The 12,640-nt window shown below is 43.1% G+C and overlaps 1 protein-coding gene across 2 annotated transcripts in view; it reads left to right on the top strand.

The window, feature by feature from the left end:
* Nucleotides 1-12,640, top strand: part of COL4A2 (collagen type IV alpha 2 chain) — a 136,092-nt gene that overhangs the window by 806 nt on the left and 122,646 nt on the right. The window lies entirely within an intron of this gene.

The raw sequence follows: 12,640 nt of genomic DNA, 5'->3' as shown, positions 1-12,640 counted from the left end.
CTTGCCAGATGGCTTATCTATCTTTCTATTAAAAGAAACTAACAAATCATCTCTGTAAGCCTTACAGATTTCTGCCTGCAACAAAATGATGTTCAGCAGAGAAGCACAGACAGTCAGGTTATTTGAAATATTCCACTGTTAATTTTGGTCAAATTGAGTAATTTGTTAAAGCAATAGTGAAGGAAACCAAACAACTTATTTATTTTTGTAAGAAACACACCAAAAATCCATTGCTGTAGATACCAATGAGTACTTAAGTAAAGTTAGCCTGCAGGTGAAATGTCTTCAGTTACATACAGACCTCTTCTGAGGACTGTGAAGCTTATTTCTACAAGTCAGAGTTTATGAACAAATTGTTGTTTAAATTAAATTGCTAAATCCAAAAATAGGTGTTATGCACCATATAGTTGTTGCAGCTATCTACCTGAGTTGTTGATGTAAGGAAAAGTTACTAAACTCTTGCATCATTGTCACAAGGATGTGAGAGATAATGTATAGGAGAATGTAACATTTGCCCATTACAGGGTTTGGGGGGTTTAATAGAAGGATTGTCCTTTAGTGGGAAGAGATTTTGGATCAGGCCTGAATATAGGAGACTGTGGTTGGTAGGCTTGGCTTGTGGCTGCACTTATTGGTCAGCCACAAGTGTGAGTAAGGCTCTGTGGTCATGTGCTAGTGGGACCTTGATTACAATTTTGCAAAAGCTATCCTACTTATATTTTAATCCTACTTTCTGCAACTTTATGGCTTTCCACTCCATATAGATGTGTGATGATAGGCCACATCTTTGTGGTGAGATGGCATACTGTGTTAAGGAATGGGAAATATTGTGTTAAGGAATGGGAAATACTGGGGCTTTTGCAGCAGGTGTTGTGACACACGATAATCCTGCACTCCAGCTGCAGTTGGCATGTAGTGCTTGCCCGTCAGCCTGTGTGGAGGGTTGATCTCCCCACATCATGCCTGAGCAAGAGCTGTCTGGCTGGGGACCCACAGCCCTGTGGGAAGGGACAGGAGCAAAAACCTTAAGTGTCATGTGCTGCTTGTCTTTGCCTCATTTAGATACAAACATTGTTCTGCATAGTGCTGAATGGATGATAAAATTGCCATGTGCTGCTGAAACCAGAGCAGGCTGGTGATAACTGCAAATGTTTTATATCCAGTAATGATATTACTGGGATCAGCTGACATAAACCAGTGGCATTATGACCATTCTTTTATGAAGTTGTGTTGTAGCGTGCATAGCATTATACTGGTGTTTTAGCTATAGCATGGGTTAATTCATTCTCCTTCATGTTCTTACAGTAGACTGCAGGCTATGGTGTAAAAATAGAGGTATACTGAAGAGGTGTTCATGATATCTAGGTTAGTGGATGCAGTCTGATCATGGCTGCTTGAATCTCCACATGCTGGTTTTCCCAGAAAATCTTGAAAAAGTAAATTGGCTTGCTTGAAGGTTTAATTTCTTAGATTTAGTGGTTCCTGAGGTGGTGGATGTGTAGGAGATGAAACACCCCAGTGAATGTGAATGGGGAAGTCTGGTCACATTTCCATGAAAAATTGAGCTGCGCTGCCACCACAATATTTATCCTATTTTCCATTCATATGCTGCTTCCTTCCCTTGGCCAGCCCAGGTCTTTCTGTAGTTGTGTGGTGAACTGAATTGGAAAATTCCTTGTTTGCACTAATCACTACCCCAAAAAAGGGGAGGGCTGTGAGCTAACTTTATCCTGGGTCAGATCATCACTTGTGTTCAGAGAAACCTGGGCTGGCATGGAGTTGGAAGCTGGGGGTGGGAGGAGGGTTGGGCTTACTCCTTGCAGTGACTGCTCTGGTCAAATATGTTTGCAAAGTGACAAAGTGGGTGGGAAGGTCAATGGGAAGCAGCAGCACCTGAATAATTGCCAGAGCTGCTAGCAGTCATATTATTTATATTGCAATCCTATTTGTCACACTGAATCTTCTCCTATTTGTTACACAGATCAATGTACTAATGTTAAGAAGTGTTTATTAGCTTGAATTAAAAAACTACTGTGGTTTATTAGAATTTGTAGGACCAGGTCATGGTTCTGCCTGTAATGGGATGGGCAGAGCTGCTGACTTTGACAGCCATATGTATGTGAATGAGTTACATCTGCTAGACATAAGTGGTGTTGAATGAGAAAAATTGCACATAGGAAGAAATTGGAGGGAGATTAAGGAAAGGCCAGGAAAGGGGGAGAGAGAAAGAGCGGAACTCCAGAGAGTTTGACTGAGTGTGTTTCCTGGCAGGCTACTGCTGCCTGTTAGGGAGACGGATGTTTCTCTGCAGAAAAAGAAATGAGAGGAAGAAAAAGAAGGATGTTTAGGATATCAGAGAACTGGGAGAGAAAAAAATGGTGTCTCTGGCAAGAGAAGAAGATGCTGGTTGCAGGCTTGAAGAGCTAAGGAAGAGAAGTCCCTGAATGGAAGTGCCAGGACAGACAGCCAAATGGAGTGGATCAGGCACAGTTATCTTTAGCTCTCTTTGGCGTACACTGGATAGTGATGTTAAAGGCCTTAAATAACTTTGGAACTACTCTGAATTGTAGATTTAATAACTCACATGTCTTAAACCAAATTAAGTAGCATTAACTACCCAAAGTTCAACCAAGTTTACAGTTATTCTCCCTTTCGGTCCCTGCTAATACATTACATCAAAAATACAGTTCTTGGATATTTCTTTTTCTCTTCAGAGACAATGTATCTTCTCCTAATGCTGATTTTTTTTTTTTTCCTTTTGTCTTCCAAAAAGAACACTTCTACCTAACTAGTTTTGTTACATCTGATTACTTTATTGGTGTCCTCTTAGTATATCTTTTTAAACTGCCTCTAACAAGAGTTACTTTTTTCCAAGTTATATTCAGGTGAAAGCAATAGAATCCCAGCAAAGAAGGAAATAACTGTCAGATCGAAGAAAGAAAATTGAGAGAGAATAATTGTGAATAACATTTGAAAAAAATAATAGATCACAACTGTAATTTTAACAAGAGACCATATATAGAAAGAAAACAGTTGAAGCAGTGCATGAGATATAATTCTCTTCATTTCTGTGAGATTGTAAGAGGATATATCATGGAGGATGTCATCAAGTGGGAGGAGCAATAATTCTTTAAAAGAGAAAGCTAACTATGTACTACTTCTATTGGTTTTGTAGTGAAATTAGATTGCTGACATGAGTGCCTGAGTTATTGCTCTGGGCTATCTCACATCCACGTTTTCCCGGATGTGTCCTGTTTTATTCCATCTGGAAAGTTTGTCTGGTTGAAACAGGAGGACTTTTTACATTAACACAGGATTTCCAGGCTAAAGCAGCCAGGGTGGAGTAATCACTTGGCCCATCCTGCTTAATGTGTCTACTGTTAATGTGGGCACTGGGATCACAGTGTAAAAAATCTGATAAGGCAGATTTACTGCCCAGGAGACCTGGGAAGGAGACATCAATCTGATGTATTGATTTCATCTGCATTAGTGCATGCAAAGTGAATGCACCTCTTCCTGGAAATACCAGGCTCCCTACCTGTGGACTGCTTCAGAAATAGCCTAGGAGATTCCCCAAAAAATTCCCATTGCAATCCTGATTTAGAACAACTTCATTTGAGATATATCCACACTGACAGACATGGCTTGTTTATGTCTGATTAAATAAGTGTATAGACTTTTGAGTCTTATGGTGTTGCATAAGAAAATCAGACATAATAATGATACCTTGAAAAAATGGCCAGCATTTTGGGGACTCTCCTAGCACACCTGATTGCTTTATTCAAAATTTCTTTGAACCCTGGAAGAATTACTGGGTAGTTTAGAGGCGACTATGTTTAGTCATGGAGCTGACAGGAAGGGGCAGCTCTCCCTAAGAACTATGAGAAATCCTGAATGAAGGAGGTGGCAGCTGCCTAAGGCAAAGCCCCTCATTTTCACTGCCATCAATAGCCCTGTCGTGCTCTGGCAGTGCTGTTTCAATGATGAGGGTCAGAGAGCTTGTATCACATTGTGGACAGGCAGCAGGATGGCTGCCCAAGTGTAAATTTGTTTATGATTTTTTTAAGAGCCATGACTTCTCCCATCAGCATCATATGATGGCAGACAGACAAACACATTCACAGCCAGTATTGCACACATGGAAATGTAGTCATGCTTGATAGCTTGGCATTCCTTATTTTTGGTCCCACCTTTCTAGCGTGCTATCTACTCCCCTTAGCAGTAAGAGAGCTCCTTAAATATGCCTTTTCCTTGTTGTTCTTCAAATTCTTCCTTGAAATTCTTTTTTTTCTGCCATGCCTATGAAACTGATACTGATTCTAATTTACTAATTAATCATTCTTTCTTGAAAGATTTCTTTAAGAGTCATTAGAGTCTATTCTTTGTATACAGTCATATCCTGTACATCATATAACTGATTCAAGCTATTCATGCAAGGACAAGACAGATTACACCAAAAGCAAAATATTGTATCTGCCTGAAGTTAGTGATGGTGAGGAGGAGTTACTGGCACATGACTGTGTTTTTTAAACTGTCTTTGCAAAGTCACACTTAGGTTCTTTACTCACTTTTTCTTCTTTATAGATCAGAATAATGCTCAATATACTCAATAATACTTACTATAACATATTCAAGTTAATTCTATTTTGTTGAGTTATTAACTGGCATATCATATAGTCATGCTGAATTTGGTGGCAGAATAGACAGAGTTCTGTCAGCCTCCCTGAATTGTCAGAGTTAAAATGTTGATACTTAGAGACAAGAACTCTGACAAGGTAAACTGTCATGTAATAATCTTGTTTTTTCACCTTACTCTGAAAGTAGCTGAAGCGGTTTCAGAAATTCAGCATTGCTTTACCTCGAGCTTTTAAGGTAGGACATCTGGGTTTTATTGTGTAGTGATTTTACCACAGGAAGCCTTTATGCACTATGATACTAAACCTACTGTGTATTTTTTTAAATCTCGCACAAAAAGAATTATTTGTAGGTCCATATATATTTGCCTTACCCAAAATGTAAAGCTGCATTATGGCTTACTCAGTTATACTGTAAGCAAACACATTTGTTATAAATGCTTTAATTCAGTAGTTCAGAGCACATTTTGTATTAGTGTCGGGTTTGGGGTTTTTTTTGCAATAATACATGTCTTTTTTGAGACCAGATGATTCTTAATTAGTTCTTTGCTTTTGTTTTGATAAGCCAAAAGTTGGCCAAGGAGTGGAACATTCTTCATATCCTATTATACTGATCCAAGATCTTCTGAGAGTTCAATGTTAATTTAGTAACTTACATCTTTTTGCCTAAGAAGGTAGCTTGTCTTCATGCCTTGCTTTATTCACAGTACCCTGTTTGCTCCTCAGGAGTAAAAAGCACAGTAAAATTTGCAGTATTTCCTGATGTTTATCAACAGTTATTTTCTTTAAAATGGCAGCACCTAGTTGATAGCAGCAGTTGACTCAGCTCACAGTGAAAGTATGTGATCTTTATCACACAAACATTTCTGAGTGACCAAGGACCAACATTATTGGTTTCCACGTGCCCTTTTTTGTCCATTTGGAAGCTGAAGGTGCTGATTGGATGCAAAGGTAGCTCCTTGTTTTCACACCCTAGAAACATGTAGAAAGGAAAAATGCTCTCACAGTTCATGAGCAAACTTGCACTTGTGTGATTAATTTGCCCTACTTCAGCAGAATCATGTTTTTGTTGCAGTTTCCCCTCTTTGACAGTCAGGGTGTTTGACTAGGCTGCTGCATTTTCTGAACACACCCGGTTTTGTGCTGGCTTTCAGTTTCTGCCTTTCCTTTTGTGCTTCCCTGGGAATGAGGGGTGATGTGGCTGTGGGCTGGGCAGCAGGGGAGCCAGGAGGCAGGAGACCATGGACAGGGTGGGGAGATGGGCAGGACCTGGATCCTCCAGTGGGTCCAGGTGGTCACCCAGGGCAGACACTGCCCTGGAGGGCAGGGCCATGGGGATGGAGACAGGCAGAGGCCAGGCTGGGCAGTTTGGCACAGGTGGAGGAGGTCGGGGTAGCCTGGCACAGGCATGGCACGGGCATGGCTGAGCACAGCTCAGGTCATTCAGCCCGAGCTCCCAGGCTGCTGGCAGGCCAAGGGGGAAGCCCCACTTCTCACAGCCTGTTCCCACACAGCTCATTTCACAGCTGCACCCGGGGCTGGCCCTGCGCCCGGTGAGCAGAGCCAGGGCTCCCCTGGGTGGGATGGGGAGCGAGCCTGAGGCAGAGGCAGCCAGCAGGTCCTGGTGCAGCCCAGCTGGCTGCAGGGAGACTGGGGAGCTGGAAGAGCAGATGTGTAAGTTTAAAATTGTGGCAGTTTTACAGAAATCAGTATCTTTTAGGAGGGTCGGAACAGATTTTAAAAACTGATCAGAGCCTTCTGTATTAATTGAAAGGGCAGCATCATTTCATATATCTCTCCAGGAATAGTTCCTCAACAGGGGACTTTTTGTCAAGAAAACCCCCTGATTTCCAATATAAATTTACTAACAAGTTCTATTTTTATTTTAGAAACACGAGATCAGAAGAACATTTAGATCGTATCAGTTACCAAGGATGCACGCTTACTGGGATATTTCAGGCATCCTATTTATTTGTAAATGATCCCGACCTTTATTTTGAAGTAGCTTTCTGAAGTTAGCAAGTAAAGATCATTCAGATAAATAGGGCTTGGCTTATTTTTGGCAGGTCCTAGCTGCAGATCCTATCCACACCTCTTCTCACTATTGGATGATGCAGCCAAATAATAATTTGCCTTTATTCCAAGTATACTTTTCCTTAATAGTTCTCCAGATCTTTAAAGGTCTGACCAAAATTACTTGAATATATAATCAGGCTGTACAAGAAAAGGAATGCTGGCTGAAATATTTTGGATACAGCACATTTGTTTTGTTCTGCAATTGGGGTTTTTGGGAAGCTTTGGTGGAGCACACCACAGCCTCCTGTGGAAACACAGGCTTGGAGATAAAAAGAAGGAAAAAAGGCATCTGTACAAATTGTCAATTCTCTGCCTGTACCACATGGGTCTCCACTGTCACAGTCTCCACAGGTCCTGCCCATGCTTGCTGTGCCTTGCAGCTGTGGGGAGCAGAATCCAAGGCAGGGACAGGAAACTGGGAAAGTTTTGTAGGCTTTCCCTGTCACACTTGTGTGTGTGCTCTCAGCGAAGCGTGGGCTCCTGCTGCTCCATCTGTGCAGTCCCCGGGCATGCCGCGTGTGGATGAGGAGAGGCATTCCCACATTGAGGCTGCAGCCTCGCTGACCCCGTGAAATTGGTGTTCGGACACCTGGTCAGAGTCCCGGGGCATGCTGAGCACATGTTCCGAGACCCCGGGGCCGTGCCGGGAGGGGAAGGGAGCGGGGCTGAGCCGCGGCAGAGGGAGTGGGCAGAAAGGAATGCCGCTCCCGCCAGGGCTGGGAATAGCCGCTGGGGCCACGGGGCATGGGAAGCCTGCATAGCTCCCCGAGCCAGCAGCCAGAGAAACAGTCTGCTGGAAACAGCCCAAACCTCTCTGCATGAAACTTAGAAAATCTTAAGTGACACTGGCTGGAAGAAGGAAGTGAACGGGGAAATGTAAGCATTTTCCTTGCAGTGTGGGACTGAGGCTGCATTTCCACCAGGTGCTTTGCAGGTTTGGGATAAGGATAGGTGTGAAGAAGTCGGTGTAAAATTGTCCAAATCTTCTGTGCTCTGTACGTGCCCACGAGGTAGCGAGCACATCTGTTATCTCTTAACTGGCTGAGGCACAGAGGCTGCTTCCTCTCTGGCTGTGTCCCTTACAGTAAACCAGAGTCCCAGGTGTATTCCCTGCCTTGTGGTCAGTTGGCACAGTCTGTCCATGTCCATAACAGTAACAGCCTCCCTGGTTTCCAAAACAGGATGGCCCCTTGGAGATGCCTGTGTTCCTTACATTATGCTGACTGCTGCACCATGGCCAAAACTGCCTTTGCAAGCAAAGCAAGGGAAAGCTTCCTAGCCCAGGCTGCAGGCATTCCTGAGACCATTCTGACAGCTAAATGGTACAGATGGTCAGGCTGTGGGGCACAGGGCTCCTCAGTACGTTATTATAGACATGGAGCATGTGTGCCTCAGACTGACATTGGATGGAATCAGGGCCCACTCTCATTCCTCACATCCATCATTGTATTGGGAAGTTTTACCTGAGTAAGAATGGAATAAAAGAACTGAGCAGCAGTCACCCATTTGAATAGGAAATTTGTGCCAAGGAAGACCCAAACCCTTCCTGATAGTTTTGTTTTAAGCTTTATTTGATGATTCAGGGCATTATCATGCCCTATCTGTTGTTACCTACTTCATATAAGCAAAACAAAGGACAAAAATAAGCATATAAGAAGGTGTGAAAGGCAGTAGGTCACAAGTCAAATTGCAAAAGCAGAGGCATCAAAAAGCAACTCATCCTCTGTGTCTTGGCTAGGTGTTAGGAGAAGTAGTCCTTCCCAACAGGACAGTGACTAGAATATGTAGAAATTGACTACCTACTTGTTTTCTGGTGGCTTATGTCAAACATCCCAACTGCACCTTAACTGTTCTGGAGTGTCAGCACTGCAGCACATTTTCTTCAACTGTGCCATTCTCCAGAGAGATTTTCCATGGAACAGGGGAGGGGCATGGCAGAAATGTGCTCTTCTACCTTGTAGTTTTAGAATGCAGTCAAGGACAGGTGAGTAGTAGAAGGTAAGGGTTTTAATTGTCCTCATTTGTTGTGAACTGGTAAAAACCAGTTGTCTGTCACACAATGCTTCCAGTCTAGGTTTCTTTCTTACTTTTCTATTTCACTTCTTTCCTATGGCAAGGTTGTTGGGTTTTTGTTGTTTTTTGTTGGTTTGTTTGTCTGTTTTTTTAATCACAGCCTTTCTGCCTTGGCTCTTAAGTTATTAATACTGCCTTTAAAAAGAAAAGAAGTCTACTATAAGAACATCTCTTTAGCTTTTATCTTGGTCATAGAGAATAAGGGGAAGACTTCGTGGGACTCTATCCCTTCAGTGACCCAGGGACTAAAAGGATCAGTACCCCTTTCTTTTGAGTAAACAGACTTAATTAGACTCAAAAAAGAGTGAAATATGGTGCTGTTTTTACATGTCAGACCATCTATACCTGAATCCCTTTTCAGAAATTATTATTTAAATGAACTTATATGGTTGATGGACTGGGAAAAATCCAGGGAGAAAATATTTTTTTCTCACTAACATTTATTTCTTTTTATTAATTTATTTCATCAAATTGAGATCCAAAGCATGCATCTGTTGGGCATGATCTGCCCAACACTGATCTGACTATGTTTCTGTGTAATAGGAGAAACTTTAAATTCTCCTTGTTGTTACTTGCTCATAATAATTGTTTTTGTGTCTTCAAGGGGATCATGTTGTAGCCATTCTTCAAGAAAATGTTACCTCTGCTTTTACAACTCTAATCTTTTCCTTAAAATTCGTATGGTCCCTTAGGGACACAGTATCACGTAGAGTCACAAGTGAGTAGATGGGTGATTAGTAAAGTAGCTTGAGGCTGTATCATAAATCACTTTGAAGATTGGGACTGTAGTTGAATTTGTCTGAGTAAGGAATCCTGTGGGCCCTACAGCAACATGCTTGCATGATCCTGCACTGCTGCATGCTTTGAACCAACTGGTCTGTTCTTTTTTTTCCAAGGAAAAACATACAGCAGTTACTATGACCAAATCACAGGCAGCCTGAAACATCATACTGGCATGTTGGGAGCTCTTTGTGTATAGAATCCAGTTTCCATGAGATGGATTCCATGAGGCTTGTCAGCTGCAGGAGAACTATACTATCTCAAATTAGGGATGATGTAATTTTTACTACGTCTTCAAGGCATTTTATGTTCATTGAACATGATTTCCATGTTAGTCATGTATCATTCACTGTCTTCAATAAAGTCAGTAACATGTGTAAACAAGGAGAGGGGAACTGAAGTACAGTCATCATGTGTTATAAATGACGGGGAGACTGAGATCCACCCTGGACACGTGTTCTTAGATTGAGGCTACTGATCTTTCATTAGGCTCTAAAAAGGATGTTCTATTAAGACAAGGACACTTCATAGAATAACATAATTAATTTGGGGAGATTAAAGCTTATCCTTCTCCTAAAAAAAAAAGAGATATAAAAATGCACTTGCCTGGTAGTTTCACTACTTACCCTGCAGACAGTCTGTGGAGAGATTGCAGTGCTGCATGCAGGTAATGGGCAACCCCATTCAGCTGTGCAGAAACTCCACAAACCCATTTATGTACATACAGAAATAACAGGATTTCTTTATTTAGCAGAGGGACAGGGACCACCCTAAAATTATTTGACTGTCATCTAAAGAGACTCCAATATTTCCAGCATTTCTGTAAATATAAATTTAGTCTTTTCTTTGAGGAAAGTCCTATTCCTCAGTAACTAAGAAGCCAGGCCTCAGACCATTCTTTGTCTTTTTGTGGTCAGATTGACCTAAAGTTGTTTCAGCTGCAGAAATCTTGCTGTTTAATCTCTTAAATCCTGCTGTATCTTCCTACTTCCAAGTTTGTCTGCTGTCAAAAGTGAGTAGTTTTCCCAAGAAAGGACATGGGAAAATGGTGAATTAAAATAAAAGTGCAAGGTTGTTGCTTGCTTTTTTTTTTCCCTCTCCTCCTCTTGGGTAAAAGACTAACTCAGTTTTGCCATAGCTTCAAGATATTTCCTTTTTTCCTGGCACTTCAAAACCAAATGTAATTTTAGAGAGTCTGGTTAGCCTTTGCAGAGTCTTGTTAGTAGTGTCAGCTGTCCCAGCTTTGTTCAAATGAGCAATGAACACAAAAACTGTGCTCCACAGCACAAGCAGGAAAAACTACTGACCTTTTGCTCTGATGATCTGTTCCCAAAATTTCTGCATGTCCAAAAGCATGAAGACAAATACCAGAAGACTTGGAGAATTGAGGAAAGGGGAAGCTCTAGCTTTTCACAAACAGAAGAAGGGAGCAGCTCCCTGAGGAGCCCAGCTGCAGCACAGAGCTCATGACCAAGGCTGTGAGAGACCTGGAAACGGGGTTTGCTGTGAACTCCTGTAGCTCTCCTTCAAGCATGAGTGTCAGACTGTCCATCAGCCTCCACAACAGCAGAGCTGCACAGACTCCCTTAAAACTGTCAGCCTTCCTGTGCCTGAAGGAGGTCTAAGAGAGGGATGAAGACAGCCTTTACCAGGACATGTAATGATAGGACAAAGGGGAATGGCTTTAGACTGAAAGAGGTTAGGTATAGATTAGATATTAGGAAGAATTCCTTTACTGTGAGGGTGATGAGGCACTTGAATAGTTGACCAGAGCAGTTTTTGAAGCTCCATTCCTGGAAGTCAAAAAGACCAGGTTGAATGGGTCTTTGAGAGACTTGCTGCAGTGGAAGGTGTCTCTGCCCATGGCAGGGATGTTGGAACTAGATGATATTTAAGTCCCTTACAACCCAAGCCATTCTATGGAAACATAAGCCCAAGGTGAGATCCACAGTTGACTAATTAGGGAGCGTGAGCAAGCCAGGACTTGCTGTCTGTCCCTCCCTGTGGTGTTGGTCTTACTGCAGTCATGGTGCAGGCTAATCACAGAATCAATGAGGTTGGAAAACCCTCTGAGATCATCGAGTCCAACCTATGACTGAACACCACCTTGTCAACTAGACCATGGCACTCAGTGCTACATCCAGTCTTTCCTTAAACACCTCCAGGGACAGTGACTCCAGCACCTCCCTGGGCAGCCCATTCCAATGTATCATCACCCTTTCTGTGAAGAGCTTCTTTCTAATGTCCAACCTAATCCTCCCCTGGCCAATAAAACAGTAGGACTGTGTCCTCTTGTCCTACCACTGTTGCCTGGGAGAAAAGGTCGACCCTCACCTGGCTACACCCTCCTTTCAGGTGATTGTAGAGAGTGACCAGGTTCTTGCTGAGCCTTTTCTTCCCCAGGCTAAACAACCCCAGTTTCCTCAGCTGCTCCTCACAGGACTTGTGCTCCAGCCCCTTCACTGGCCTTGTTGCCCCTCTCTGGACACATTCCAGCACCTCAAGGTCTTTCCTGAATTGTGGAGCCCAGACCTGGACACAGCACTCAAGGAGTGGCCTCAGCAGTGCTGAGTACAGGGGGACAATCCCTGCCCTGCTCCTGCTGGGCACACTATTGCTGACACAGGCCAGGCTGCCCTTGGCCTTTGTGGCCACCTGGGCACTGCTGGCTCACGTTCACCAGGCTGTTGACCATCACCCCAGCTCCTTTTCTGCTGGGCCACTTTCCAACCACTCTGCCCCCAGTCTGTAGCTCTGTCTGGGGCTGTTGTGACCAGGACCCAGCCCTTGTTCTTGTTGAACCTCATACTGTTGGGCTCTGCCCATCCATCCAGCATGTCCAGGTTCCTCTGCAGAACCTTCCTACCCTCCAGCAGATCGACACTCTACCCAGCTTGGTGGTATCCCCAAATCTGCTGACTTGTGAGTCATGCCCCAATCTGCTTCATGCAGAAGGTGTGTGTTGCCTGGCCCAGCATTCAGGGGAGACAGAACTCATTCTCCCTGTTGGTCTATAAGCAGGTTAACCATTTTCTCCTCCTTAGCATTCAGTACACACATCCCTGCTGCAGTTGCAT

This window comes from Oenanthe melanoleuca, chromosome 1, assembly GCF_029582105.1.
Source record: "Oenanthe melanoleuca isolate GR-GAL-2019-014 chromosome 1, OMel1.0, whole genome shotgun sequence".
NCBI lineage: Eukaryota > Metazoa > Chordata > Aves > Passeriformes > Muscicapidae > Oenanthe > Oenanthe melanoleuca.
This window is presented reverse-complemented; position numbering and strand designations above follow the sequence as displayed.